We start from the raw sequence: 24371 nt of genomic DNA, 5'->3' as shown, positions 1-24371 counted from the left end.
AAAGTTTCACCCTTTTTTTTTATTTCATTTTTCATTCCAAAATATAATAATGAATGAACAAAAAAGTACACGGGTCCGTGTACCATTCATTCTTTTGTATTTCGTTTCAGAACCAAATAACAAAAAAAACAGCTTGTTATTTCATTATTTCATTTTAGTGACAAACGAAAAAATAAATTTTGATCTGTATTTCCAAAATTAATTTTTGACTTCATTTCAAAATAACGGCAATGAAAAAAAGCTTGATGTGCTATTTTCATTTTTTTATATTTTCAGCTCTCGGCCGTATGTGCCCCGGAAGTTATGCAAGCTGCCCTCGATTAAATAGGTTAAAATCGTAACTAAATCCATACTGGATGTTGTCAGGAGAGGTGTTTTGAAACATATAGGCTATGTGAAATTCTGATGTGAAACTGCAATATTTTTATGAAGATGTATCAGTTGAAAGCTTTCATGTCCGTCTACATGGCCTGACGCGCCAGGGTCTGTATGGACTGGCGCCCTCTGTCCATGGTGCTGAAATCGCGGCACCAAAGATTCTTTTAATTCTAACGTCTCGTCCCGTCCAATCAAGGAAGGGAATTATCCCTGTGGAAATTGTGCTCAGTGTCATAGTTCAGTGAAAACAAATACTTTTAAGCATCCTAGAACAGGTAAAAGGTTTGGAATTAGGGGAATAATCACATGCAACACAAAAAATGTTGTTTACATGTTAACATGCCCATGTGACAAAATTTACATTGGTAAAACCACCCGTCCTCTGAAACAAAGAATAAGTGAACATAAGAGCTCCATCAGGAGAAAAGATGAAAACTATCCTGTTGCCTGTCATTTTAATGATCTGTCACACCCTCTCTCTTCCCTTAGATTTCAAGGTATAGAGCAAGTAACCCTACACAGAGGAGGTGACATCGACAGGAAATTATGCCAAAGATTTTTGAAATTTTTGGATATATACTCTAAATGCATTGCAACCATCAGGTCTAAACGAGGATTTTGACATGAGTGTGTTTATATAATTAAGAAATATGGATTTAATTCTGAACTGTTTGTGCTCTGATTTATGATGGCTAATTCCTGATGTCTGCAAAGCATGGACTTGTTCTTGTTTTTCTCTGTTTATGTTTCATTTTTGTCTTTCACTACATTTCCCAGAATGCTTCACTGACTCAGAGTGCTGCACCACAGGTGCCAGTAATGATGTATATTAACCACAAGCACTGTTTGTATGCACTCTGCCTGATGAAGGTCTAAGGACCGAAATCTTGCAAGTCAAGTAAAGCTTCTTTGTGCAAAAAAATAGACCTGAAGTGTGCGGATTGCCTTCTTTTTATACAGAAATTTCTACAGAATCCTGCACCTTCTAAACAGATGAGCGGTGGCCTATCACAACTTAAGTAATTCTAACGTCTCTGGCAGCACTAGCCTACTCTTATGTGTGAAGCACGTTTGAGTTTCATGAGGGGATACGTACAGGCTACAAAAGACCAAACAATACAACCAAACAATACTGTTGTACCCTTTGCCGACATAAGGCTCTCACATGCACGTCACAAAACAATAATCCATGCGGCGGGACTATTTTGATTATATTCCTTCCAAAAAATGTTAAAATGTCACAAAAATCTGTAATTTGCATTGTCCATAATTATATCAAACTAAAAAAAGTATACACGTAGGAGATAATCCACGTTACAAAACTTAAACAAAAATGCGAGCCATATGGCACAAATGCCATATGTCTCTGCTTCACCCGCTATCATCAGTACAGTAGGTTACATTTCTCTTGGTGCGATCATTCTCTCGGGCATTTGCAGTTGGTGCAGCCCTTGTATTGCACTGCGAGCTGTCCACGTGTGTGGTGCTAAGTGAAATGTGCACTGGCAGCACTCATCGTTGAGTCTAGGAGATGTCTTTAGTGGGAGTATTTGAATGTGTAAAAACACGTTGAACCCAGTGGCAATGGCCATTTTCAGTATGTGTGGAAAGTATAGCCTAGCTTACTATTTGTAAGCCTATGCGTCTTGTTTCACCATCGTGCTTGCATCAGCATGCCAACATTACATTTGCCAAATTAACGTTGATGTGGTGCTGACATTTTGCTGAGGCCTAATATCTCTAACTAAATCGAGTAAATTGAATTAAATTAAAGTCTGTCAACATGGCTTGCCATTCCATGAGGGATAAGGAGAATGCAGCTCACACACGCGGTGCATTCCTTTGATTGATGCCTGCTGTGTTAAGTGCTGCGCGCACGCATTGTGTAGGTTTAGACAAATTAATATTAATAAAGCATATCCAGCTCAAAATTAGTAACAGGAGAAGAGGGACAATGACAAAGGGAATGAATTCGCCAGGAAGACAGATTTTATTTGGCAAACTAGAGACTTTCGGGTTCATGACAAAAGATTGCATTGGCATTAGATCTGATGGCTACTGATGTTGGGAAAACGTGTCAGAGGGCAATTCTTTCCGAGAGTCCAACAACAACACAATATCAAAATGCCATGGTGGACGCGACCACCTGCAACCAAAAGCCAGCTCCTTTCGGTTCCTAGAAAACAGATGCCTTTTAGGCCAAGAGTATTAGCTCAAAAATAGGCCCAACCCGGAACAAATTAGTAACAAGCTGGATTTCTCAGAATACCTTTAGGAACAACATACTAAAAGTCCCCGGGAATCCACCTTGGACTTTCCGAGAAATTCAAGATGGCGTCCAAATTATATGATATTATGGTGTTAAGGCAATAACTTCTGAACGGGTGAATGGATTGTCACAAAATTTGGTGTGCTAACATTTTGTAATTACTAAGTGATGTGATTAGTAATTGGAATGGATGGAATTTTGGAGGCCATCACTTTCAAGACTGTGACCAGTGACTGAAATATTACAACACGTTATACACATAATGCATATAGATACTGTTATGATAGGGCAGTTGTAGCATGGCAGAGAATTAACGGTCATTAATTAATATAATTATCAATTTTAAACAGCTTGCACGACTACGCCACTGGGGGAATTTCGCCCCCAGAAATAGTTTGACTTCAACTGGTAAACCCAAGGCAACACAGGTTCGTTAAGGACCACGTAGACAGGGTTCAAAGTACGTTTCTTTTATTGTCTTACACTTTCTTTTTAAGAATATATAAACAATTAAAATAACAGCTATTGGACACCCGCACTCCCCACAGGGGCCAAGGAGGCCAAGGTTTTCCCCAACTAGTTGTACACAGCAAACCAAAATTAAATAATAAAATGAAAATACAAAGCACGGCAAACCCACACCAATACCACTGCACACTTGTGTTTTACTTTTACGCACGGCAAACAAGAACTATCTGGGGGTAACCCGCACGTTGGGCGACCCAAGTGGTGTGGGGTGAGCCAAAACAAACAAAAGAAAATACAAAATTAACAAAAACAGAGAACTCTCACTTTCTCCTTATTAACACAAACCAAAAACTCAAAGTAAAGGGAAAACGTCACACACTCGCGCACGCAGACGCACACACACACACACACACGTATTCTCTTAAACGGCAACTTAGGCTATATAAGCAGCAGCCCGCAGACAGGCCAACAGGTGGATCCACAGGTACCTGCACACAGAAATTACCGTAAAGGACCCATAACAGACACAGGCGATGCGCAATGCTTAGGTTAGCTTATAATGAGATGGCCACCTACCAAGAACAGCGAGGAGCACCGACTGTCTCCAGTCGCAGGGGAAGAGCACGCACAACACCGGCTCCTGTAACGCTGCAATAACAGCAATAATGAGCGCGCATGCAATATAATAGGCTCAAAGTTGCGATGTAGGAAACAGAAGAGCTACATACCCAAATATGAAGTGAACTAAATGTGGTCGCGCTTACAGCAACGTCGCACCCCCGTCATAGACCAAACTCCCCGAAATTGACCATCTCTCGTGAAGTGAGGCTCTACACGGGCCCGACTCCCCAGCTGCACCACCAACAAAGGCCAAACCTGCCCCAGGCACGCAAACAATCTGCCACTTCCCTCAGTGAAGATTGTGCCAACCTTTTAAAGGCGTGCCAATTGGTGCCTACTAATCACATGGCGCACTAACGCAAGACAGACTTAATGATGCGGCTTAAAGACACACATCCCATCATGTTACATTATTCCCCCACAATTTCTGTCGTCGTCCCGATGACACAACAAAACCAGAGACGCGCCCCTACACTGTCGAATACCCCACCGCTGGATCACAGGGTCAACACACACACACACACACACACACGCCCTAAAGGACACGCACACGCACCCGCACACGCACACACACACGCGCACACACACACACACGCGCGCGCGCGCACAAGCACCTTAAAATATACAAAGTAAATGCACCAGCATCATCATACAAACACATATGCACATACACAAACAATGAAAGACGGCGCCCGGGCGGAGGTTAGGTTGGCTGGACTGGTCCTGCGAGCCTGGCAACCCCTCACTGCGCCGGGTCCCTCTTGCAGTTGGCTGGCTAGGGGAGGGTGGCCCACTGCCCCTGGGTTGGGCGGACGAAGGTGGGTGAACGCGAGCTGAAACCCGCACACCATCGCAATTTCTTGCCAAATGTCCAGGCTCCTGACAACGCCAACAGATGAAGTCGCGGTCACGCGGCCCTGGTGGAGACCGCTGCATCATTGCGACACCCTCCGACAACTCGCCGAGCTGCCGCTGTTGTCGTCTCATCATCTCGATCATCTCCGTCAACTCCTTGCGTTCTTCTTCAGTCATATTGCACAGTCGGACAATGTTCACAGCTCACTCAGGGACAACGAAGTCGACGGGCTGCTGCTTTGCCGTCAAGGATAATTTTAACTCACAAACATCCACACAACAGTCACACCAGTTCATTCAAACGCGAAGAAAATAAACAATCAAAAAACCTAGACAATTTCCAAGACCAACTAAAATATAACCCGGAACACCTGTCTTTTGTGAAGTCCTTATCCTGCCGACTACGCCAATTGTAGCATGGCGGAGAATTAACGGTCATTAATTAATATAATTATCAATTTTAAACAGCTTGCACGACTACGCCACTGGGGGAATTTCGCCCCCAGAAATAGTTTGACTTCAACTGGTAAACCCAAGGCAACACAGGTTCGTTAAGGACCACGTAGACAGGGTTCAAATTACGTTTCTTTTATTGTCTTACACTTTCTTTTTAAGAATATATAAACAATTAAAATAACAGCTATTGGACACCCGCACTCCCCACAGGGGCCAAGGAGGCCAAGGTTTTCCCCAACTAGTTGTACACAGCAAACCAAAATTAAATAATAAAATGAAAATACAAAGCACGGCAAACCCACACCAATACCACTGCACACTTGTGTTTTACTTTTACGCACGGCAAACAAGAACTATCTGGGGGTAACCCGCACGTTGGGCGACCCAAGTGGTGTGGGGTGAGCCAAAACAAACAAAAGAAAATACAAAATTAACAAAAACAGAGAACTCTCACTTTCTCCTTATTAACACAAACCAAAAACTCAAAGTAAAGGGAAAACGTCACACACTCGCGCACGCAGACGCACACACACACACACACACGTATTCTCTTAAACGGCAACTTAGGCTATATAAGCAGCAGCCCGCAGACAGGCCAACAGGTGGATCCACAGGTACCTGCACACAGAAATTACCGTAAAGGACCCATAACAGACACAGGCGATGCGCAATGCTTAGGTTAGCTTATAATGAGATGGCCACCTACCAAGAACAGCGAGGAGCACCGACTGTCTCCAGTCGCAGGGGAAGAGCACGCACAACACCGGCTCCTGTAACGCTGCAATAACAGCAATAATGAGCGCGCATGCAATATAATAGGCTCAAAGTTGCGATGTAGGAAACAGAAGAGCTACATACCCAAATATGAAGTGAACTAAATGTGGTCGCGCTTACAGCAACGTCGCACCCCCGTCATAGACCAAACTCCCCGAAATTGACCATCTCTCGTGAAGTGAGGCTCTACACGGGCCCGACTCCCCAGCTGCACCACCAACAAAGGCCAAACCTGCCCCAGGCACGCAAACAATCTGCCACTTCCCTCAGTGAAGATTGTGCCAACCTTTTAAAGGCGTGCCAATTGGTGCCTACTAATCACATGGCGCACTAACGCAAGACAGACTTAATGATGCGGCTTAAAGACACACATCCCATCATGTTACACAGTCATGGGTGAGCGGTTAGGGCGTCAGACTTGCATCCCAGAGGTTGCCGGTTCGACTCCCGACCCGTCAGGTTGATGGGGGGGAGTAATCAACCAGTGCTCTCCCCCATCCTCCTCCATGACTGAGGTACCCTGAGCATGGTACCGTCCCACCGCACTGCTCCCCATGGGGCGCCACTGACGGCTGCCCCCTTGCACGGGTGAGGCATAAATGCAATTTCGTTGTGTGCAGTGTGCAGTGTTCACTTGTGTGCTGTGGAGTGCTGTGTCACAATGACAATGGGAGTTGGAGTTTCCCAATGGGCTTTCACTTTCACTTATGATAAGTAGTGGAGTCTGTTTCGGGAGAAAAAGGCCATTACCGATATGGAGATGACAAAAGCGTCAAATTTTGCATGATGCTTCCTTAGGACCCCCTCAATGATTTAAGCCTAGGAGCCCAACTGAAATATTATTTTTTCATATCAATCAAGTGAATAATCCATGTATTTTTACAAATACTTAATGTTTTAAATGGTAACATGTCTGTTTCATGCAAAATGGTAACATGTCTGTTTTCTGTTCTGCTTTGGGCTTTAACCTAGACAACATGTTGGCTACCTAACCACTTAATTTATTGATTGTCTTATTTGTGGCTGTGGTCCTTTGTTTAAAACATGTCTGTCTGCCTTTCCTCTCACACACACAGAACAAGTCTTTCAAAAACTTTAAACAACAGCATAAAAATCGCATTGGCTTTGGAGGGATACAGCTGTCAAAGTAGCCTATAAGTCATATACTGTACTGTAGTGTAATGACCTGTAATATACTCTACTGTACTGCAATGTAGGCCTACTCTGCTGCACTGTACTCTACTGTACTGTACTGTAATATACCATACTGCATTCTACTTAAGTGTACCGTACTGTACTATACTGTACTGTACCTTACGCTAGTGTACTGTACTATACTGTACTTTACTATACTGTACTTTACTGTACTGTACTCTACTCTAGTGTACTGTACTGTACTCTACTGAACTGTACTGTACTATACTCTACTGTACTGTATGCTACTGTACTATTGTACAACTACATAGGACTGAAACATGAAAAGCATTCTGAGGTCAAGTACAATATGGTGCAAAAAGGTGTGGTGGGAATGAGTTATGTTACTGTTAGCACTAAAAATCTTGAAGGTTAAAAAGGTCGAGTGGCATTTTGTTGGGGGAGGGGGTGCATGGTAGGCCATCCTTCTTCCTGGACTATTATGTGTGCCTTGCATATCAAGAAAATGAGTAATGGTTCACCTTTATAGTATATGCCATATGAGAATTGTTGCTTTATATTGATATTTCTCCTATAGGTAGGGTGGCAAAGACCTACGGTTCATGTTGTCCATGAGCTGTCAGTTTTGAAGTAGCAATTGAAGTACTCAATTATCACTGAGGTAATGGTAATACAACACAAGTAGGCTACTAGGTGAGGACTTGTTTGCAAATTCTGAAAAAAGAAATCCTTTTACTTCTGTCTACTTACTGAACACCTACTTATAAATAATTTTCTTTATTTCATTTCAACTGAAGATATACATTGAGTAATATATAATGCCATTCTTAAAGATGACTGAAATGCACTCACTATATGCACAATACTACCTGTGAAGATGTAGAATTTGGTGATGTTATGGGTTATTCACACATATGGAGAGGTATTGTCCCTTACTTTATCTCATGCAAATAAAAATACCTATGTTATGGAAATTAGAGGATGGAGAAGGTGCTACCTTGGACACCTTGTTGCACTGACACCTCCCCATTCAGTATGCTGCTGTGTGAGCATTAGCAGCAGTGTATTCTCACAGTAGTTTTAGTGTGGGAAATACTCATTTTTATTCAGGCCAAGTATGAATCTTCTGAAATTGTTCATAATGTTACATTTGCTGTCAAGCATGTAAGCACAGACTCACTCATATGACATGTTAGAAAGTTTTTTCAGAGGGCTCCTAGACCAGAATTACTAAAAGAAACACCATGCAAAGTCTGGTGCTTTTGTCACTTCTGTACTGGTAAAACCCTTAACAAACTTCACAAGTTCTCATCTTTTAATATAAGCATTTAATCAAAACCTAATGATGAAATTGATTCTACATCTACCATCAAAACATACATTTCCACCTTTAGACTGCTTTTAAATGACATTTCAAGCCTTAGATAAGTCCAAATCTCCAAAAGGCGTCCATTTTGGACAGCATCTTGAATTTTTCAGAGAGCCCAGGGGGAATTCTTGGGGACTTTTGATTCCTAAAGGTATTCTAAACATATCCTGACATGTTCAGCTTGTTACTATTTTTTTCAATACACCCACTGAATTGTTGTTGCGCTAAAACATGAAAAATCATCAATTTTGAACCCCACCTGATGACACGTTCGATTCCTCTGGATTTTTTGCATGTTGTTCCTATTACAGCAAAGTGTTAGCATACAATAGTTGGTGCCAATCCACCCACCCATTAAAAAGTTATTACATGAAAACATCTATAATATCAAAAAATTTGGACGCCATCTTGAATTTCTCAGAGAGCCCAAGGGGGATTCCTGGGGACTTTTAGTATGTTATTCCTAAAGGTATTCTGAACATATCCTGAAATGTTCAGCTTGTTACTAATTTGTTCCGGGTGAAACTCTAATACTCTTGGCCTATTTAAAATGAAAAAAATTCCAGATCCCATTAGGCTACTAACTAGGCTATATCTCCACATTGTTCCATAAGACAGCTTTGCTGATAAGCCTAGCTAATAGCTGTAGTAAGTCCACAAGACACCAAACAGTGTTCTTTGGTTCTTGTATAATTACAAAACTGTTAATAAAACCTGGGATCTTTGGGTAGCCTAGGCCTACAACATTTAAAACTATGTCAGTCGTGCGCGCTGTCAGATGAGAGCCACGAGAAACGTGGTGGCGTTGTTTTGAAATGAAGTACAAAATACATTTTGGAAATTCAGATCAAAATTAGTTTTTTCGTTTGTCACTAAAACAAGATAATGAAATAACAAGTGGTTTTTTCGTTTTTTTGTTATTTGGTTCTGAAGCGAAATACAAAAGAATGAATGGTACACGGACCTACACGGACCAACATTTCACAACTATTTTGATCGATTTTCAATTAGCAATATTTAAGTTTTCAGTTATTGAAATTCACTTTACTGACGCTGTCGTTTACCCAGAAGGATACCGTCTGACTCGCACCAGCGAAAGTCGATACCTAGCGACCATAGGAACATAAGCAAAGGTGCTCCAGACATTCAGCCACGGAAATAACAGAAAAGTAGAAGGATGAAAATAACCACACCCTTGGCATGTGCAGAGCAGGCATAGCATGTACAGTATGTGCGGCACATATGGCCAGCCTCACGCGTAGAATGCCCGTCTTATTGAATGAGCAACATTCATAATTTGATCAATGTTAAAGGACCAGTTCAGTCAATTTCAATATGCTGTTGTATTGCTCACGCTACCCTTGACTTGTTAGTACCCGGGGATGCCACATTTTGCGGCTCAGCCCTTTCCGAGATATGAGCTATTCTAATGGGGGCAGCGTTTGTTTACATTTTTTTTTTAATTAACATAGGCCTACTCCAAATATTTTCCCAAAAGGTACCGCTGTTTGCTAGTCTGCTGATGTTGTATAACCTTTTGGATGTTTTTGGGAATAAATAAAAATGTTTTTTGAAATGTAAACAAAGCACTGCCCCCATTACAATGACCAGGATCTCGGAAATGGCTGAAGAAAGAAGAAAAAAAAACCTCAGGTACTGACAAGTCCAGGGTAGTGTGAGCAGTACCACTGCAGGTTGAAATGGACTGAAGTGGTCCTTTAAGGTTACTTAAATCGAGAGCCTTCATAACTTATTGTAGGCTACATTTTCACACGTAGGATATACACCTTAGGGAACACATAGTCCAAAGCAGTGGTGTAATGTGACAGCCATGGCTATTGTAAGATGCGCTATGTCTATCATTATTATTTTGCCACCATTTGTTTATTAGAAATCTAGCAAGTTAAACATTTTGGCTATCTTTGTGAACGGACGCGAAGAATAGCCTACAACAAAGTTGAGTCTATTCTTTCGCTCTCAAGTTGGAAGCGCTGGAGCGCAAATTTGGAGAGCTGATGCGCACCCTTTTGTCGAGCGCTTAAAAAAATACCACTGTTTATGTAGAGTATGCACGCTTAACACACGTTTCACTATGGTGTAATTGGGGCATTATTGGCATCATTGGGTGCTTCCAGTTAGACTATCTACAAGCCAGAGATGAAAATGGTGAAGGTTGCTGATCATCAGAGCTGTCAACGTTCCCGTCAACGGCTCTGTTGATTAGCTGTCCCTCACTGCTTGCATGTATTTTCATAAAATGTGAAAAGATGTCTGAACAAATAACAGCATCTGCAGGGGAAGGGGAAATATTTGAAGGTTTATACGTGATGCATGAACCCGCAAATAGGCATACACACCTCTGTTATTAGGGCAATATGCAAATGCAATCAAGTGTGAAGGATAGGCATAAATAATCACATGAACTGTCGACTTGCAAATTGGTTTATAGGCAACGTTAAATTGCAGCACATAAACAGTAAATTGATCTCCTCACATAGGGCGCCCTGCTCAATATGGTGGTGCCACATGCATGCGACCTTGTGCTTGGGATATCTAGCTTATACACATCCATCACGAGGTTGTCACAAAATATTCTTCGTACACTCATCACAGAGCAGCCATGTCCTAGCAGTGTAGCAACATTTCAGAATAGTGTAACAATAATGCTGCCAAAGTTGGAATGTGCCCAAAGAAACCTTGCAAGCAAAGCTGAACCACAGCCTTTAATTCCAGGCTGGATCCGGTCACCCAAATTCTGGATCCTAAATAAACCAAAGTCGCAATTCGAAGGGCATTTTTCTTCATTGTTTTTTTTTTCAATTTTTTCACGATTCAGTGTTTCATTTTCAGTACATAACAGATATCAAAACATGGCGCAGGATTCTGGTCTGGTCCATGTATATTTTCGTTCATTCATTATTCTATTTTGGATCTCACACGAGAAATGAATAAGGACTCGTGTATGATGTTTTACGCTGGGATATCACTTATGAAATGGAACCAAGCGCCATGTTTTGATATTTTCTAGGTACTGAAAATGAAACGCTGAATCTTACAAAAGAGAGAAAAGCAACAAAGAAAAAACGTCCTTCTGAATTGCGTATTTGGTTTAATAGGACTCAAGCAAATAGGACTGGAAGCAAGTCATGCTGATTGAGCCTTCATTACATGTTTTCTTTGGAGGCAAACGGACTTCGCAAGCATTGCTGATCCACTATTCAGAACGTTGCTACTTCAAAGATGTGGTTAATCTGTGATGAGTGTGCGAAGAATATTTTGTGGCATTCACAACCAGTCATGAGATGGTTGCGTATCCATAGCAAGCAAGCAACACAAGCATGTGTATGCACGCACCACCACCATTGATTGTATTTGGCCATATAGCGTTCAAAACCCTGGAGAAGTGCAGCTGTGTGACAGGTGTGAAATGCTAAAGGCCTACCAACTGGCGACTGCAGATGTTAGAAGCAAAGGTGATTGGTCGTAATATCACTCTTAATTTAGACTGATAGCATTTAATTTTGAACAATCGCTGTGTTTCTATCATCTGAAGTCGCCACTTGTTACGAGTCCCCAGATAGTCTTTCACACCGGGACAGAGAACTTCGACAGGAAGGTGTAGACCAACTCTCAACGTTTGACAGCTCTGATGATCAACATCAGTTTCCCAGCTCATCTCCAGCCTTTAGATGTATCTACCCGGACATATTGCTTTCCAACAACATCACTAATGTTTCAAATACACCAAAGTGAAAATGTGTATTCAACGTGCGTAAAATGTGGAATGGAGAGCGCGCCCTTCAGCTCATTAATAATGAATTTGTGAATTTGAATACGCAACGCATGAACACTGCTTTGGACCGTTTGCTCCCTAATGCATTTCCTACATGTAAAAAGGTATAATAGGTTATGTATGCTATTGATTCCAGAAACTGTAGCCTTTATTTGGGCTATAAAGTTAAGTTGGGTTATAAAGTCTATAACATATCTCTAATTTTATAAGGCGGACGTAGGCTATTGCACACTCCAATACAGTAACCATCACTCGTGCTGCACATAGCCTGCACATCGTTAAGATACGTTTTTCATCATTCTGTTATTTTCTGTTGTGTCTGGCTCCAGCTACTGTTCTGGGGCGTCTTTGCTTATGTCTCGTTTGGTCACTACCAAGACCTTACTGATGCGACTCAGATGGCAAACTTTCCTTCCGGGTAAACGGAGGGGCCAGTCAAATGAAATTCAATAAATGAATAAACAAATATCCCACATTGAAAAACTATCAAAAATGTTTTTTTTTATAATGCTATTATGGTATGAGGCAACACATGCAGAAAACACAATACAGCCAATTCTGCTTGTATTGCTTTAATCAAAACAGGAAGTTGCACCCTTTTTTGAATTTCATGTTTGATTCCAAAATAGTATAATGAATGAACGAAAAAGTGCACAGACCGATTCCATTTCACAAGTGATTTTCAAGCGTAAAACATCACAAATGAGTCCTTTTTCATTTCTCGAGTGACTTCCAAAATAGAATAATGAATGAACGAAAAAGTACACGGACCGCAAAGCTTTACACGGACCATGGACACTTCAAAATGGCACAAATGACCTGTGTGAGGCCTCTAGGTCCGTGTACTTTTTCGTTCATTCATTATTCTATTTTGGATATCACACGAGAAAGGAATAAGGACTCGTTTATGATGATTTACGCTTGAATATCACTTATGAAATGGAACCAAGCGCCATATTTTGATATTTTGTAGGTACTGAAAATAAAACGCTGAATCTTAGAAAAGAGAGAAAAGCAATAAAACAAAAACAACCTTCTGAATTGCGTCTTTTGTTTATTCAGAATTCGGGTGACCTGAGAGTAAATTCTGGAAGGCTGGTTGAGCCTTCAATACATGGTTTCTTTGGAGGCAAACGGACTTTGCAGGCATTGTTGATGCAATATTCAGAACGTTGCTGCACTTCAAAGATGTGGTCGATCTGTGATGACTGTGCGAGGAATTTGTGTCATGAGATGGTTGCGTAGGCTATCCATATCAAGCAAGCGCCACAAGCATGTGCATACGCGTCACCACCATTGAGTAGGGCGTCCTAGAGGGGGGTAGAAGAATGATTTACTGTCTATTTTTTGACTTAAACTTATCAACCAATTTAACCTTCGCAACAACATTTCATGTGCTTAGGCCTGATCTTAAGACTTGATTGTATTCGGCCATATAGCCTATTATAGCGTCCTAATCCAACAGAAGTGCAGCTGTGCGACCGGGACAGATATCTTCGATGGGAAGGGGTAGACCAACTGTCATTGAGAACATTGACAGTTCTTACGATCAGCATCAGTTTCCCAGTTCATCTCCAGCCTTTAGGTGTATCTACCCGGACATATTGCTTTCCAACAATATCACTAATGGTCCAAATACACCAAAGTGAAATGTTTATTCAACATGCGTAAAACTTGGTATGGAGAACGCGCGCTTCAGCTCATTTCACTTGCCAGAATACGCAACAGTTTGCGCGAGAACACTGCTTTGGACTGTTTGCTCCCTAATGCATATTACTACATGTGAAAGGGTATAATAGGTTATTGATTACAGAGACTTTAGCCTTTATTTAGGCTATAAAGTTGAGTCCATAACATAAAGAGAATTTCATCTCTATTTTATAAAGCGGACGCACGCTCCAATACAGGCCTAACCATCACGCGTGCTGCGCATAGGCCTACTAGCCTGCACATCGCAAAAATATTTTTCATCATTCTATTATTTTTCTGTTGTGTCTCTGGCTCCAGCTACTGTTCTGTGTGTCGTTTGGTAGCTAGACCTTTTCTGATGCGACTCAGACGGCAAACTTTCCTTCCGGGTAAACAGAGGGGGAGGGGTCAGTCAAATGAAATTCAATTAATGAATAGCCAAATATCACAAATTGAAAAACGATCAAAAATGTTGTCATTTTTTATAATGCTATTATGGTATGAAGTAACACATGCAGAAAACAAAATACAGCCATATTTGCTTGTATTGCTTTAATCAAAACAAGAAGTTGCACCCTTTTTTGAATTTCATATTTCATTCCAAAATAGAATAATGAATGAACGAAAATATACACGGACCCCTCTACCTCGCTCCTCTTTCTTGAATTGTGTATTTGTTTGTTTATTGTTTTTGTTCCCATTTTGTTTATTTCTTTATTGTTTAATTGTCTTTTCTACCAATTGCAGATTAACCAAATGTGCCTTGAATGCCACGTTCTGTGATACCATGGCATTTATTCTTCAGTCACCCAATGTCTTACATGAGCTGGATTTGAGTGAAAGCTTTTTGGCTGGAAATTTAGATCTGCTCTTCAGCAATGGACTTTGCAGCACATACTGCAGACTGCAAATATTACGGTTAGTTTGTCGTCCATCCCTGATACAGTACATCATAAAATGTAGATGGTTCCTCAAAGAATCTTTTGTTCAAATTGCTGGTTAGCCGCTAAGTAATGAACCCATAAAGTAAGTGATTGAAAGTGCCCCATTAGCCACTAACCCTGAATCCCGCCAGCTGGTATGTTTTGTCTTTGTGTTCACGATACCTTCTGATTACCCTGCACAACCTACATGTTGTCAAATGTTATCAAAAACCCTTGCATATATCAGCAGAGTAGTAGTTAGACCGCTACTAGTATCCATTAAAATCAACTGGTGCCTTTGGAGAGTGCCATCTTCAAAAAAGACTGAAGAAAAAAGATCAATCAACTGAATCGCCTGGACCAATGTTCTTTTCCTTTCAGTATTGTTTTCTTGTTTTTCTTTCTATATAATTTTATTTGTACTCAGTCATGATGTGCATCCACCCTGGATAAAGTACAGTCCTTTTTCTATCATTTTCTATCATCCTATAATGTGATTGAATAAACAATCTGTCCATCATCTTTACTGATGTGCCACATCAGCTTCAACCATTCAATTCAACCCGAGAGGCAGCTCAGAGTGATAGGTGGAAGAAGAGTAGTGTCAGCCACAACGCCACAATCCTGATTGGCTCATTCATTCCCAAACAATTCTATTCACAGTACTCAAAAGGTTGAGTGAGGAAACTGTAACACCTTTGCATGGAATTTAGCTACATGCAGCCAGATGATGTATTCAGGATAATTTGTCTCTACCTTAAGCTGGGCATACACTCTGCGATATTTTCGCTCGTGGGTATTAAGCTCCTGCTCACACTGCACGATGGAATTTCACTATTTATTTAAAAGTTCACATCTCACGACTCACGTCCTCACACTATACGAGCCGACAGTCGGATGCGAGCGAAATGCTTCCACCGTACGACGCGACAGGCATGTTTCCCCGGTCTGCAGAGGAGGGAACATGCGCATCTGAGGTGGAGATGAGGTCGCGCTCAACAGCAAATCGCACGGCCCTATTAATTTGTGCATGTGAAGTGTCAAATCGGGTCGTAGCACTGCTTTAACTGTGCGATTTACACACGAGCCACGACCAGGATTTCAAACAGTTTTGATTCTCTTGTGACCCTGCGATTGCACAATCGTGAGGCGAAATCGCTTGTCGTTACCCCATGTACACTGCACGATGCGAGACTCACGATTGACCTGCGATTGAGGAAGAAATCGGCCCGACTCCCAAAAAGTCGCTCGAGTGGCAAATCAGGGTAAAATCGGGGCAAAAGTCGCACAGTGTAAGCCCAGCTTAAGAGTGCCAAACTGAAGACTTGTTCAAGGTTCTTTGGGGAATGTGAGTAGGGGGAGTGCGTAGGAACCTCTAGAACAGGGATGTCAAACTCAGGCCTAAGGACCAAATCTGGCCCGTCAAATCTTTATTTGCAACATCATTTCAAATGTGTTTTTCAGTTGGCCCACACATGCTATTCATGTGTAGCAAGACTTGAAAGTTAAATTTGGTGTGTCACAGGAGTATGAGTAGGCCCAGGTAAATGAAGGAATATGAGTCGGACCAGGCCACAGTCATATGGGTCATAATATGTGTATGCACATTTGAACTAACATATAAAAGAGTGTGTGACATTTAACTATGAGTATTAAGTAAACAAATGCACAGTTTTATGATTAAAAATAAATAAATATTCATCTCGGAGCCTTTATGGGTACCATGGTGCCAGAAAAGAGTTGGAGAGTTGGACAGCAGACCACACGGATGTAGGTTCAATCCCCATCCTCACATATCCCTTCCTCCCTGGTTGAAGTACCTTGAGCAAGGCACTTAACCTCACATTGCTCCATAGACTGTAAGTCCAGGGATATGCTGTCTGTGCGCCTTAAATTATGCATGCTGCATGGGACTGAGTGCACATAATTGCTTCGAGACAACCAGAGAACTTTGTACGATACTGGAGTTGTCATCTCTGGGGCAGATAGCCAATGGGGCTCTCATTAATGTTTTGAGCATTGCTTGATTCTATGATGACATCAACATTTGGAAGATCGCCCCTCTCAATTGTGTCAATATTGCACCACATGCACGCATCTTGTCAGGTGTTCTCCCACGCGCAAAAATGACATGAAATGCACAAAGCAAGTTATAATTTCCTCTAGGGTTCTTTGAAAAACCTAAAGGTTCCGCAAGGTCCCCTCCCCTTCCCCTCACAGTGGCAAACTGAAAAACCTCTGGAATTACATGACATGATAGATTTAAACACTACAAATATGATGTATTATGATGTGAAAATTATTTATCTACTTATTTGCAGACTTGGAAGCTGTCTAGTCACAGAAACAGCTTGTGCAAGCCTGGTTTTATTTCTGCAGTCACCAAACTCCCTGCGAGTGTTGGACCTGTACAGCAATAATTTGGGTAATTTGGGAGTTCAACTGCTCTGTAAGGGACTTTGTAGTCCACACTGCAAACTTCAGACATTAAGGTTGGTACTTGGTCTGTTCTATGATAGTAGCATTGCAAATTGCTGCATTATAAAAGTCCTCAATTCTTACACCATCACCAACATAAGACAAAAACAAACCTGTAAGCTGGAATTACATCTGTAATTTTTCTCTCTCTCTCTCTCTCTCTCTCTCTCTCTCTCTCTCTCTCTCTCTCTCTCTCTCTCTAATATAGTCTACTCAACTGTTGTATCTCAAACGAGGGCTACATCTGTCTGGCTCTCGCTCTAATGATACACCCCTCCTGTGTGGAAAAGCTGGACATGAGACTCAACCATCCAGGGAAATTAGCAGAGGAGCTGTTATTTGCAACACTGTTGGATCGAGATCAGAAACCCAAGGCACTTGAGTATGTAAAAGCAATTATGAAAGCAATTTTCATCATTCTTTCTGTCTTTACTTGTTTATGTACTGTGGGGTTCTTCTCTATTACTGTCAGACAAGCACTTTCGGTCCGGTGAGTTTTCTGCAGATTTCTTTATTCATACTGCTCCAGAGAAATTTGGAACAGGGCAACACCCTAGCGATAGAACACCATTCTCGCTGATCTTAGTTAGGATGCACACAGGCCTGTGTCCTCCCAGAGTCTTTATACTCTGGGCACACCCAGCCCCATGGCCCTTTACAGATGCTAATTAGCTTGACCACATCTCATCTGAGCTGGCACTCAACCCAGATTACAATGCTGACACACTGGAACGATATATACATAGTCACAGACATATCTATATTCTTGCATATACATGTACATATAATAATCTGCATATGAATCATATAAGATAAAAAATTAACCACAGTACTTACTTACTTCCACTTCAGAGTTAGCCTCGCGCACCATCCTACGTACTTCCGCCAAGAGACTTGGCTCCGCACTACGTCTGGTACCTGTTTTCTGTGGAGCGATGTTGACCGGTAGGATTTGGCCGGTGTTCTGGCCTATATTGTAATTTTATCCTACGGTAGAATGTTTTCTCAGACATGTCTGTTAAACGGTCCTACATCGCCAAAGACAGACATCAGACATGTTTGTTCAACAACATATCCCGATTTTTTCGAAAATTTCCTTCCTGCTTCCTGCAATCGAGTCAGATCAAACAACCTCCAGACCATAAATACAGAATGAAATGGTAGTATTATGAGATGGTCAGGACCAGGCAACTCCAGAGTTACTTCTCCTTCACTATTGCAGTACACTCTGCAACAGGAACCCTGTGTAGCTGTGTTGGCATGAGAGTTGTTGTGGTCATGGCTGTGCACTCTACCAAGTGTTAATCACATTGCCTGCCATGGTGACTGAAAGGACAATTCCTGCAAACGTCAACATACAGTCGTCTTCCTCACACTACCCTTGACTTGTTGGTCCCCAACAACATATCATGGACATTATGATGGGTATATGGATCCATTGCATTTTTTTAAAGCACGTCTTAACATACTCCAACTACCATCCCAAAAGTTATTGCTGTGTTCTTAGGTGTTAGCTGATGTTGCATTAGTTCTGGGATTATTTTTATTATGATTATTATTATTTTTTTTATTATTTTTTTTTATATGAAGCATGCGCCCATTAGAATAGCCAGGATCTTGGAAAGGGCTGGGGAAAAAATGTTGCAATGTCTGGTACAAGGGTAACATGACCAGTAAAACTGCTGAAATGGGCAGGAAATCTTATTTAAAGGTAAACTGTGCAAGATTTTTAGTTGTTTATTTCCAGAATTCATGCTAACCATTAACTAATGTTACCTTTTTCATGAATACTTACCACCACCATCAAATTTTAAGTATTCATTATGACTGAAAAAAATGCACTTTTCATACATGAAAAAGGGGATCTTCTCCATGGTCCCCCATTTTTAATTTCCAGAAATAGCCATTTTTAGCTGAAAAAATGACTGTACTTGGGCCATACTAGAAAATATTACTTTATTACTAAGTAAACTTTCATGAAAATATCAAATTTGGCAATAGGCAGCCCAGTTTCAATGAGCAACATAGGTGCAGTACCTTTTTTGACCATTTCCTGCACAGTGTACCTTTAAGATGTCCTTATTGATAACAATGAAGATTAAAAAAAAACATCAGTAAGCATTTTTATCTGTCTTTTTTCTTACTGTTCCGCCATTTCCCCATACAGGCTAGCTGGTCTTAAACTCAGCCACCGATCCTGTGAGACTGTTTCTACTTTGCTACAGTCACCCAATTCCCTTCTATGCCTCGACCTGAGTGACAACAGCCTGGGGGATGATGGGGTTCGACTTCTCTCTGAGGGACTGTGTGATCCACAGTGCAAACTTCAGATTTTAAGGTTGTTGTTTTTTAATGTAAAAACAGGAAAGACTAAACATCACACCAATATGCATCACATCACGTGTTTGATTACTTGATTTAGTCACTTATTTTTCATATATTCTCAATTCCTTACCCCTATGAAACATGGGTTTTTAAATATAGGTATTAAATACTACTAAAGCATGACTATTGACAAATATTTATGTTAACTTTTAGTATTTTGCTGATTTGGATGATATGGAATAACAAAATACATGTGTACACAAACTTTCCTTTTTCTATCTTACAGACTCCGTGGGTGTGGGCTTACAGAGGAATCATGTTTGTTTTTCACTTCAATTCTACAATCACCAAACCACCTGGCAGAACTAGACCTATGTAGAAATAACCTAACCGATTTCGGAATTCTGCTTCTTTCTAAGGGTCTGTCTGATCCTCACTGTGCACTGCACACACTAAGGTAAAGTTTACAAGTTTTGGTTAAGGACAGTGTGTAATTCTTTTTTTCAAGGATTATAATAATCTGTATACTCACTCACATTCACATGCAATTGGTGCTGCAAATTCAGAAACAGTTTGCTTATTAACACATTGACTACCAGCTGTGTTTTCAGTATCATGTCGTAGACTCCCAACGTTCTAAACCATTTTTAGGTGTTTTTTGTACAGTCACAGCATATTGTGTGATAGGGCCACCGAAACATGTTATCTGTCCCTTCTGTCCGTCTCAGGACCATGGGGAACAGAGCTTTCAGTTGCTCTGCTCCTCAGCTGTGGAATGCGCTTCCCCCTGACATCCGCAATATTGAGTCTTTACCCCTCTTCAAATCCAGACTTAAAACTCATCTATTTCAGTTAGCCTATTCTTTATGATTCTTTAACTCTATTTTGTTTTATTTTATTTTTATTTATTTTCTATATATTTATTTTTTTGTTTACAATCTGTTTATCTGTCTTGTTTTATTTTGCCTCTCTCTGTACAGTGTCCTTGAGTTTCTTGAAAGGCGCTTTTAAATAAAATGCATTACTATTATTATTATTATTATTATAGATCGACGTGTTACTCATTGACTAATAAAATGTGTTTGTGGGTTGAAGCTCTGTGCTTCAGGTCTGTGCTGTACTTGCAATGCCCACGTGGAATGTATATTGCGTCTATGTCCTTTTGGGCAGTGTAGACAAATGACAAAAAAATTTGAACTCTTTTCTATATTCGATGTATGGTAGCCCATTGCATTCAGAGCAGCCGTCCCATTGAACTGAAAACCTTCCACCGACTTTGGCAACTTTTTTGCAAATCTGGTGACTTTAAAAGGCTTACATTTTAAGTGACAAAATTAATATAACTGCTCTGCGTGCCAGCAAAAGATCTGAAGATATGTCATGATGTCATCTAATAACTTCTAGCGACTTTTCAGAGAGCCAATAGTGACACTTGCAGCACTACAGATTAGCTCTGATCTCTTAAAAACTCACTAGCACTGCCCTTTTTTGCATTATGAATGTAGGCATGTAGAAACATTTCCCAGGGATCAGTGTGGCATCATACTTAAAATTGTGAAAGTCGACCTTGCTGAAAGTGTTGGTCTCCTAATTTGTTAGCAATCCATGGTTTTGTGCAAATAAATTCAACCATTTGTAGATCGTGGCTGAACAAAAATGCTGGCCATCTTGTAAGTCGGCCATCTTGAAGGTATTGGTCTCCAAATTTTTGGCAGATCATGTACCTATTATAGTGTTAGCATGCAAGATTTGGTGGAAATCCGTTCAACCGTTCGGAAATTATGGCACAAAGAAATGTCGGCCATCTTGAATATCGGCCATCTTGAAAGTGATGGCCTCCAAAATTACATCACATCATTTAGTATGTCTAAAGTGTTAGCACACAAAATGTTGTGACAATCCATTCACCTGTTCAGAAGTTATTGCATTAACACTATAATATCATATAATTTGGACGCCATCTTGAATTTCTCGGAAAGCTCAAGGTGGATTCCCGGGGACTTTTAGTATGTTGTTCCTAAAGGTATTCTGAACATATTCTGAGAAATCCAGCTTGTTATGAATTTTTTCCGGGTTGGGCCTATTTTTGAGCTAATACTCTTGGCCTACAGTATATGGCTTCTTTGAAAGGTGAGACTTTCACCTCTTAGTACGTGAAAACCGCGTGTCTATATGTGCTTTCATTGCTGAGATATTGTGAGCTAAACCAAGGCCGGTATCGGCCAAAATCAACATGGAATGGAGATATTGAGGCTTTTATGAATGATGCGCCGTTTCAGAATCTTGTTTTTTCACGGGGTCCCCTATGAAATTGGTGTAGTAGACACGTCTCTCCTGCTCTGCCACCTCCCCCGGCAGTTGTATCAACCAATCAAACGCATTTTTCCGCCTCCAGAAGTACACGTTACTTCCTTGTGCACAGTCCAAGTTCCTGCGCAACTAATCTTTTCACACACACGAAACGGGTCTTAGTCACATGCAGTAGGCAAAGCATATCCACAAACACGTCCCTAAAGGCATTTATTCCAACGTCAACAACAAAATCCGTTAACAAAACTCACAATATTATATTGCAAAAAAGCAGCCAGTTAAACGTGGATTTGAATGTTGAGGCACGTGATTTAAAAAAAATAAAGAAGAAGAAAACCACCTCAACCATATTATTGTTGAGACATAGTGACAGCTGTTTAAAATGAAACGAACTCATGAAACTATCCTGGAATTACAACGAAATTGGATGTCCATCAGCAGTATTATTTCAAGTAGCCTATTTGGCAGCTATTAAACATTGAATATTTTCTGGACAACATCTGCGATGTGTCCTCTCGCATACAGTATGTTGTAAACGTCCTCACCGCAGTGCTTGTCTTTCTCTTTTAACAAGGCTACTGTAAAATCAGTCCATCAATTAACAGGTGAATTTCTAACTGAGTAGGCTGTTGGCCGCAGGTTATTCATACATATGCCGTATGTGTGCATGCGTCATCTTTCATATACCCGACATAAACATTTATTTCTCAGCAGTATAACATGACAGGTTTTTTTCTGCAGTCCTCACATTAAGTATTAGCAATGGCTGATTTTCCGCAAATAAATAAAATATCGCACGTTAATCTGTTCTCAAAATTGGGTTGCAAGTTGGGCATATGCACGTCACCCCAGCGTCCCATTGACAGGCACTTTCCTCCAGTTGCTCTTCTCGCTTTAGTAGCCTACACCTACCAAATATGAACAGTGTTTAAACATTACTCTCTCTACCACGGTAGGTGTTGTTTGAGTGGTAGATTAGAGAGACGTTATTGTGTGAGGTTAAGCGGTAGAGAGACGTTATGTGTGAATAGGAGCCTGATATTTCAAACACCAAACAGGCTACCTCATGTAGTGTGCATGGAACACAAACAACAACACAAACTGTTCCCGAAGTCTTGCCTGTGCCAGTTGCAAAATATTCCATGTGATTCTTTATGCATTTTGTAGACTATCTAACTCAAACTGTCAGTGTCAACTATACTACTCTCGCTAAGTTTGTGTTACGACCGGTTGAGTTCAGCGCATTTGCGACGCAGTGAGATACGTATGCTCATGTAATACATGCGCATGTAACGTGTAACACGTGTCGCGTATGATATAAAAAAGTTTGGCAAACTGAATTCATTTCGGGTTGTGACTGGCATTCTGAGGACTAGTTGACAACGAGCAGGTTGAGATCAACTGGTTAGATACTTCAGTGAGCGCTCTGATGTCCCAGCAGATTCTCCGCGCGCCTTCTTATGGGAGCCGCTGCTCTTTTTTAACAGTCAATGGCAGATTATCTCTCTCTCTCTCTCTCTCTCTCTCTCTCTCTCTTATTTAGTCCAGGTCCAATAGAAATACTAAATCGTTGAGGCAATTTTGTTTAAATAAATGTTTGATACATTTATCTGTATTTGCATGTACAACTTAATAGCGCTGTTCATTTTGAAATTTCAGTTTGTTATGACTGTTAATGCTTCCTTAACTTATTCGACACACTTAACAAATTGCATGATTTGTTTTCATCACCAAGTATTAGTATAACCATTTTTTTTCAAACCGAGATGCATTTGGGAAAAATGGAGATGAGCTCTGGTCTATGTGCCATCTGTTTTAAGGAACTTACAATTTACTTTTGGTCATTATTTCGGTAGTGTACATGCTCTGATTGGGCAATTTTGATATAGATTAATCTAGATTAATTTCATTATTGCAATGAGATTAATCTAGATTTAAAAAAATAATGTATGCCCACCCCTAGTTTATACTAATACAGGGAGTAAAACATGTAATGGAAATTGATATGGAATTGTAAATGATGCATGACAACTAACATTTTTAGTAAACTGAGAAATCAAGCACAGTCAATACAATCAATTCTTGAAAGGAGATGTACAGTATGGGGTTGACAGTCAGTGTGCCATTGCTCACTGTGTGTACTCCGTGTTCCATTGTTTATTCTCCGTCCTTTACTTAAAGCTTACTCCTTTTACATTTTTTCACAGACTGGCCTGCTGTGGAATAACCAGAAAGTCATTTTCCTTTTTGGTTTCCACCCTGCAGTCATCGAACCTTCTGATGATGAAGATGGACCTGAATGACAATGACCTGGCCTTATCAGAAGATAAGGATCTGTATGGCTTTAATGACCTAATGCAGGCGTTACAGTGAGTGTACCAGATTTTTATTTTATTTTGTTCAACTCCCTGATGAAGGCCACAATAATCTTTTTTTTGAGTCTTTAAGGGTTAAATTCAACCAATCCAATTTATTACATAGTAAATGAGAATGCCTTTTTTTAATAAA

The 24371-nt window shown here is 40.7% G+C and overlaps 2 long non-coding RNA genes across 2 annotated transcripts; both read right to left on the bottom strand.

The window, feature by feature from the left end:
• Positions 1-3002: 3002 nt before the first annotated feature.
• LOC134454511 (uncharacterized) lies at positions 3003-4249 on the bottom strand. Its single transcript, XR_010035841.1, has 3 exons — positions 3844-4249; positions 3692-3763; positions 3003-3603 (listed from the first exon to the last, which is right to left on the bottom strand). It is a non-coding gene; the product is annotated as an uncharacterized LOC134454511 (long non-coding RNA).
• Positions 4250-4369: 120 nt separating this feature from the next.
• LOC134454505 (uncharacterized) lies at positions 4370-6184 on the bottom strand. Its single transcript, XR_010035840.1, has 3 exons — positions 5906-6184; positions 5754-5825; positions 4370-5665 (listed from the first exon to the last, which is right to left on the bottom strand). It is a non-coding gene; the product is annotated as an uncharacterized LOC134454505 (long non-coding RNA).
• Positions 6185-24371: the final 18187 nt, after the last annotated feature.

Source organism: Engraulis encrasicolus, chromosome 1 (assembly GCF_034702125.1).
Source record: "Engraulis encrasicolus isolate BLACKSEA-1 chromosome 1, IST_EnEncr_1.0, whole genome shotgun sequence".
NCBI classification, from domain to species: Eukaryota; Metazoa; Chordata; class Actinopteri; order Clupeiformes; family Engraulidae; genus Engraulis; species Engraulis encrasicolus.
This window is presented reverse-complemented; position numbering and strand designations above follow the sequence as displayed.